Here is an 8,279-nt window from a genome sequence, read left to right on the forward strand (position 1 = left end):
CCAACCGTCGCCATGGTAATCTGAAAAATCAGAGCACCATCAACTTTGGTCAAGTGAGGATAATAAGCAATTTGTGATTGCTCTATAATTAGTTCTGCATTCTGCTCGAAATATGTTTTTAATTGTTTGAGTGAAAAAACTTATAAGCAAAGATTGGTAAAGGGTTGATATTCTGTAACTTTTCAAAAATCGTTTCAATAAGAATTTTACACTATCTGATTGCTAACCCTTATGCAGGGTTAATTTTATTTTATTATTTCTCAACTTTATAAATTCCAGAGAGTATTTTCATACCTGTTATGTATCAAAAATTTTGCCTTTACTTTTTAAAGACTTTATTTGTCTGTAACATGTATTGTAGTAATGTGAGTGCGCCAAATAGGTCCACGTAGACTAATAGGAACACCCCCCCCCCCTACATTTTTCTATATGGGAAAGTTAAATATCACTAAGTCGAGATTTTATCCTCATGATAAACCTTAACCGAAGATAAAGTGTCATCAACATGCAGTTTGTTATCAACGGGCAAAAGTATCGTAGCTGTTATTGCTGAAGTCATGTCAAAATTGCCTGATTTATTTTACAGTAAATTTTGTTTCTTCATGGCTCACTGTAGTGTACTAATGGAAAAATGTTGCCAATAGTTCTAGAAAGCCAAGTTTATGTAACTGAAGAGTTAACAAAGAAAAATGTCGCTGTGTACCGTCATTTTCCCTGTGATTTGATAACTCTGGTAAAGTAGTTTGCAGAGCTCAATAAGTTCATGATGGGCTTTATTAGGATTCCACTTTTCTTATTAAGACACCGAAGGATAGGGTGGAAAATATGTTTCTGTGTTCTGTGTTGCATATGCTGCAAATATGCGCACGAACTGTGTGCAGGAGTAACGGAAAAAAAAGAAAACAAAAAGAAAGAAAGAAAATAATGATTTATCAGTATCCCGAAAGCGTGAAGATTCTTCTCCTTCCTATTGAAATAAATTTGGAATTTCGAACAATATTTTTGAGTTTATCAAATATGGTTTAATATAAAATAAATGAATTAACCAACGCTTTGAAGCACAAAAATTTCAAATTACTGCAGACACGTGCTTCGGTGTTACAAGGAACACCTTTTTCAATGCAAAGAAGTGTGAGCTTCTGGATGAAAGTCATCCGAGGAAAGCTTTCTTTTTGAGTTTAGCTTTCCTTCTTTGCAATGAAAAAAGGTGTTCCTTGTAACATCGAAACACGTGTCTGCAGTATTTGGCAATTTTTGTGCTTCAAAACATTGGTTAATTGATTCATTTAATTTTCAGCACAAAGGGATTTATTTGTTATACGGTTTAATATGCTTTTACATCGACAATAAAGAATATTCCTTTTTTTTTTTTCGTTTTATAGTACTTTTGGCGTTTTTTCGAAGGTTGACCTTCATGGGCACCAATGTTCCTAATAAGGCCTATTAGCCATCTTTTTGTAAACTGCTGACTGATGTAATTTAAACTTAAATTTTCGCAAGCAATGATTTTTTTTCTTATTTTTTGTGAGTTAATTGAGGAATGCACTCAAATTATAGTAAATTGAATTTTAAATGAATAAGAAAAAGCTCTGAACCTTAGATTTGGCGTCTTAATATCTTGCTCATTTATGGTTATTCCTATAAGGGGTAAGTGCGGCAAATAAGGATTATTTGGCGCACTTACCTTAAACAAAGTCTGTTATTGGGTTTTAAGCATTGATTTAAGTAATTTTTTTAGAAAAGTGGTTATTCTCTTTTCGCAACTCTATACTTCAATTAAAACTCGCTTCTATTTTCGTGCAATATACTGCAACTATACTTTAATGTTTGCTGTATTGTGTTTCGGTGTTAACACATCCTTCAATGGCAAAACTTTACGAAATTCCTAGGATTGCGTCTCCTTGAGTACTTATGTTTCCCATAACCATATTTCTAAGCTATCTAAAAAAAAAAGGTTGGTTTCAAACTTTCTTTTGCTTTTGAAACCACAGAAAACAAGTTCTAATTCAAAATTGCCCCAAATAGAAAAATCGTAACGTATGTCTAATATCTATAGCAGACAAAAGCGTTTTTCTAGCGTTTCTTTGTAAAACGAAATTGAGAAAAAAATTTAAAATTATCGCGATTTTCTTTTCCAAAGCCCTTTTATTCTGTTTTCGAATTCAATTTTTTTCTGCTATAGTTTTTACCAGATAATGAAGAACATTCTGGATAAACAAGGAATTTTATTGGTGGTTGTGTTGAAATATTAAAAATAATGCAGGTTTGAGTCTGTTTCTGACGGATTTAATGTTGCGCAGTCAGAAATTACTCGTTAGAAAGAATTAGGTCCCCATGTGTAATGTCGTTCTTGTTAGTGATTCGCTCATCGCAGGATTGTACATTAGTTTTACCTGCACGTTGAACTCGTTTATTTAAAAAGTTCGTTAGCTTTCAAAAAATATCATTAAAATTATTCAATACAAACAATTAAAAATTATCTTTATATTATCTTTATCTTTACTAATAATAAAGCTGAAAGTCTCTCTGTCTGTCAGGATCTCTGTCCGGATCTCTGTCTGTCTGGATCTCTGTGACGCGCATAGCGCCTAGACCGTTCGGCCGATTTTCATGAAATTTGGCACAAAGTTAGTCTGTAGCATGGGAGTGTGCACCTCGAAGGGATTTTTCGAAAATTCGATGTGGTTCTTTTTTCTATTCCAATTTTAAGAACAAAATTATCATAAGATGGACGAGTAAATTACGGAATTATCATAACGTGGAACCGTAACATGGGCACAAGCCAATTGGCGAGATACGAACTTATCATAACGTGGAACCGTAACGTACAAGCCAATTGGCGAGAAAATTCACCATACATTATTTGTAAATATACAGGCGAACCAAAAGACCTTTTAATTTTTCTATTACGGGCAAAGCCGTGCGGGTACCACTAGTACTAATAATAGAGCTCAAAGTCTCTCTGTCCGTAGGATGTCTGTATCTCTGTGACGCGCATAGTGCCTAGACCGTCAGGCCGATTTTCATGAAATTTGGCTAAAAGTTAGTTTGTAGCCTGGGGGTGTCGAGGGGCACCTCGAAGGTTTTTTTTCGAAAATTCGATTTTGTTCTATTGTCTGTTTTTCTATTTCAATTTTAAGAACATTTTCCGGAGCAAAATTATCATAAGATGGACGAGTAAATTACGAACTTATCATGACGTGGAATGGGAGAGCGAATGAACACAGCCAATTGGCGAGAAATTCGTCATCCATTATTTGTAAATATACATGCGAACCGAATGACCTTTAAATTCTCAACTACGGGCAAAGCCGTGCGAGTACCACTAGTTACTCAATAAAGTTATAAGTATTTTAAAAACCTAGAAAGTTGGCTTTATGAATAATGAAACTGAATTCATTAACTTACCAGTGAAAAGAAAATGACTACGAAAAGCTGAAGAGCGAGTGGTGTCGAATTTTTAACCGACTTCAAAAAGGAGGCGGTTATCAGTTCATACCGTATGTATGTTTTTTTTTTGTTTGTCCACTCATAGCGTCTCACCTAGTGAACCGATTTTGATGATTCTTTTTTTAATGGATAGAGGATGGCTCAACTTAGGTCCCATTACTTTGCTTGACCATATTTGTTCTTTAGAAAAAAAGTTATGGGCAAAAAACAGTAAATTTCCCTATTAAATGATTAAAATGATATTGTAGCGAAGTTTGCACTTTTCATCCGTGGATAACGGTGGCTCAGTGGTAGAATTCTCGAATCCCACACGAGCGACCCGGGTTCAAATCCCGACTAAGACAAAGTGAATTTTACTAAAATTTCGTTTCTACTGTTTCAGGTATTTTCTCGAATGTTCTATTAATTTTTGTATCTTTTCAAATCTTTAAAGTTCCAGCACTTTTTCAAGTTGTATATAAGGAGATGTAACGTTCATTCGTGGTTCTGAATAAAGATCTCGAGTTGAGACTAACGAGTATTCGCTTCATTTGGCTTTCACATTGTCTTCGCTATCTTCATCTACACGACAATATGAAACTCATTGTTATAAAAATTTGGTGCCATATAACTGTACCATTAATAGTAATTGTAATGATAATTTTGAATAAAGGCTTTTCTAAAGCAGTATAGTGATATAGAGCTGCACTTCTTACTAGGTAACTTCTTACTTTTACTGAAGTATCTACATTTACACTAAAAAGAATGAAATAAAAAAATTTTGAAAAAAAAAAAAAATAGAACCGACTTCAAAATTGCTCTAAAAAGTGAAAAATAATTTTATTCTTTAAACACCATCGATAATACTTTTAAACATAATTTTTGAAGTTGGCGCAAAAACAAAAAGTAAAATCCATTGTAACCATGCTTCGTTCATATTTTTATCAAAAAATCATCCAAACTTAGGAACGAAACATTTATATCGTTAACCAAATATGCTGTCATCAATGCGTAATGCATGTGGTAGTGAAGAAACTAGACGTGTTTAAATTTATACTTGTAGTTGAGTTATGGCTGTGAATGATTTTATCGATCGTTTTTGGGCCAACTTCAAAAATTATGTTTAAAAGTATTATCGATGGTGTTTAAAGAATAAAATTATTTTTCACTTTTTAGAGCAATTTTGAAGTCGGTTCTATTTTTTTTTCAAATTTTTTTTTACTGTAAAATAGAAAAGAGAAATAAAGAAACAGTATGTTTGTGTAGTATAATTCAAAGATAATATTAGTAAAAATAAACGAACGAACGAACTGAAACAATTGTACTTTCAATGCAATGTTCTAAACAGCTCAGAAGAAACGATGCGCCCCTCCCCCCCCCCCGAAAAAAAAATCCTGCACACAACATCTAGCATCCGGCCTCTGTTGTTCTTTGGAGTTTTGACGCCTTAAATTCAAATTATGTTTCACGCAATTATGATTGCGATAAGAGCCATATGTGGAAACAAAAAACCCAACGATTAGGGTCCTATCGCAATTCGTGGTTGCGGTGTAGTTTGACTTCAAGACGTCAAAATTCCAATTAATGCCATGGAATGGATGCTAGATGTTGCAAGCTGATGAAATTTGGAAAAAAGACAGAGACAGTAAGGAATAATAAATGATCCTAATTTCAAAATGATGGGCAGAATACAGAGCGAGAACGGCGTCGGCTCAGTAGTCAGTAGGATGGTAGGACCACCGCGGGCAGCGATACACGAAGAAACACGTCTAGGCATAGAGTCAATAAGGGTGCGGATGGTGTCCAGAGGGATGGCTCTTCATTCCCTTTCAACCTTTTGCCCCAGTTCGTCTTCTGAACGAGGTAGGGATAGAGTCTGCAAAAACTGCTGTCCAATCACATCCCACACATGTTCGATTGGTGACGGGTCAGGAGAGTATGGTGGCCAGGGAAGCATCTGTGTGTCTTGGAGAGCATGTTGGCAAATGCGAGCACTGTGTGGTCGGGCGTTATCCTGCTGAAATATTGCATTAGGTAGCCCTTGAAGGTAAGGGATTGCCACCGGCCGCAGCACATTATCCAAGTATCGTTGGGCCGTCATAGTGCCCTGAATACGAACTAGAGGTGATATGGTATTGTACGCAATTGCGCCCCAAGCCATTATGCCACGTTGTCGTGCAGTGGGACGTTCCACAGTTACTGCCGGATTTGATCTGTCTCCACATCGACGCCACACACGTATGCGGCGACTATCACTGGATAAACAGAAGCGGGATTCATTTGAGAACACGACATTTCGCCATTCTGTCATTAATCCTCTGGTCCGGCTCCATACTAAACGTTGCTGTCTATGTTGTGGGGTCAATGGCAGTCTTCTTAGCGGATGCCGTGATTGTAGACCACGTGCGACCAAACGACAGGAAATGGTTCTGGTTGACACGAGAACATTCAGGGTATCTTGCAGCTGCCGCAGAATCGAGGAACAAGTGACTTGTGGGTCTGCTACAGCTTGTCGGTGGATGCGTCGATCCACGCGTTCTGACGTCACTCTGGCTGCCCCTTAAATATTGCGCTCTTCGCTTACTATCAACCATATCGTTGCCAGTACACGTGATAAAGAGGCGAATTAAATATTTTGCGTTGCGGTATGGCATCGGTGAACGGCATTTCATCAATTGTGATGTCATCGGCAGAAGCGTAAACAATAAAAGCGCACCGATTAAAATATTTTTTTAAAAATATTAAAATTAGTCAAATTATTTCAAAAATGGGAAGATCCTATGTTTTTAAGCATGCTCTTTCAGGAAAAAAAAAAAAACTTTTAAAATTCCGAAAACGACCCCATTGTTTTCAAGTGAATGGTTTAATCAAACCGCATATACTTTCAAGTAACAGTCGACTTTCAGCCGATATTTTTTATAATATTCGCTTAAAGTGAGGAATATTCTCTTACCTTTCAAGATTACGAGGACATAAGGATTTACTAATTATGAGGACATAAGCAAATCTTTTGAAAAAAAAAAAAAAAAAGTGGTGTATTCTAATTTTGCTTGACCTCCAAAAGTGTATAAAATACCCCTTCCCTCTATCACTGTTTCTTTTAAAAATTCTACTTCCATCTCTCTACCTGTTCACTTTCTTTTTCATCTTACTAAGATTAAAAACCTGTTAAAATATGCTTTGTAATTACTCTGCTTCAAGCTATTCTTAATGATATGAAGTTTGAAATCCGAGTATATTTTTGAAAGTGTCTCTAACGTGATACAAACCATTTGAACAAGTTAATGTTTTGTTTTAAATCATGCTTTAATCTGCATTTACATACGTGCATAAAACAATCCTGGAAAGCATAATTGAACGCATTAATTGCACTTGTATAGTTATCGACTTAACTTTTGAATAAATATTTTTCAAAAAGGTCAATATTTCTTGTAACAACATTTCTATTGTTTAATACTTCGTCCATTGCTTTTCATGATGCAGTTCACGCGCTAATACTTGTAAACAATTGTAAACGCACTCAAATCGTGCCCTCATTCTGTTTTCATAAATACACACTCTTAATTGCACATTTATTTCTCACTAATTCAAGAAAACAAGTCAATTACCTTTAATAAAAGATGAATGTTCCGTCAATGCTTCAACTCTATTCATTACAAAGAGTGTTTTGTGTTAGCATGATAAAAAGAATTTTAATGGCGCATTAAACAGAAGCAGTCAATAATGATTACATTTAAATATGTTAATAGCTCTAGAACTTCCATTTTATTCAAAATCTCTGCATCTTTGCAGTTGCCGATACTGATGAAGACATTTGAAAAAAAAAAAAAATAATAATAGCGTAGATGCTGTTTCCTCACAACAGAAAATAAACCCAGAAAGATTTCTACACAACATCATAACAAAAAACAATCTCATTAACATACTAAGTGCAAGTAACCGCTTTTAGTGAAAAAGTACTAAGGTTGAATGAAAAAAGTCTTGTTTTTGTAATGAAGAAGCTTTGATTAAGAAATAACTAAATTGTAATTCATGCTTTCCATAGTTCTATGACGAAAAATTGAGGCAAAAGTTGCACGAAATTTTCCAGAATTCACTTGTAAGTGAGACTGACAGAGCTGTTTCTTTTTGTAAGTACGTTTGCTGATCAATATGAGGTACAATTTCGGATACACTGCAGCAGATTTTGCAAACACTGCTTGTGTAAATAATGGAAAAATACTAATAAATAAGAGTCTCCAATTCCCTCCCACTAAAAGAAAATCACCAAACCAGGAGAAAAAATTCACTTTAAAAGAAACTTGGTTTTTCCTGACTGTGTTCATGTTTAACACGAGCCTGAAAAATGTCCTCTCATCGAAATTGAGAATGAAATGGAAAATGATTCTGTTCAATTTTTATTTATTCATTTCACAAATCCACAGCCTTCTGGTAATATTTGTGGATGCCACGTTTACAAAACCTTGCATATATGATATGGCACGGAGCCTAATTACACAGCTTTTATGGTTTGTTATAAAAACAAAAGAAAGAGAACTTCATCGTTTAGTGGTTTATTTCGCTAATATGAATACTATCTATTCACCAACATTACGTAAGAAAGATTGCTATAAGATTAATGCAATCCTCATATTTGGGTTCTTAGGTCCTGCAATGTTCGGTATTTCTACAAGTATTACATTATGCTTCATGAGGGATCCTTTGTACATTATGTACTGGACGTACGGATTGACATTTCCAGAACAGAGAGTAATCGAAATTTTCTTAGCGTCAGTGTTCATCACAATGTACTACAGTACGTTCTTGGTACCTGGCATTGCAGCTGCAGAGTTATGCGCATTTAATATTGT

This window comes from Uloborus diversus, chromosome 8 (genome assembly GCF_026930045.1).
Source record: "Uloborus diversus isolate 005 chromosome 8, Udiv.v.3.1, whole genome shotgun sequence".
NCBI lineage: Eukaryota > Metazoa > Arthropoda > Arachnida > Araneae > Uloboridae > Uloborus > Uloborus diversus.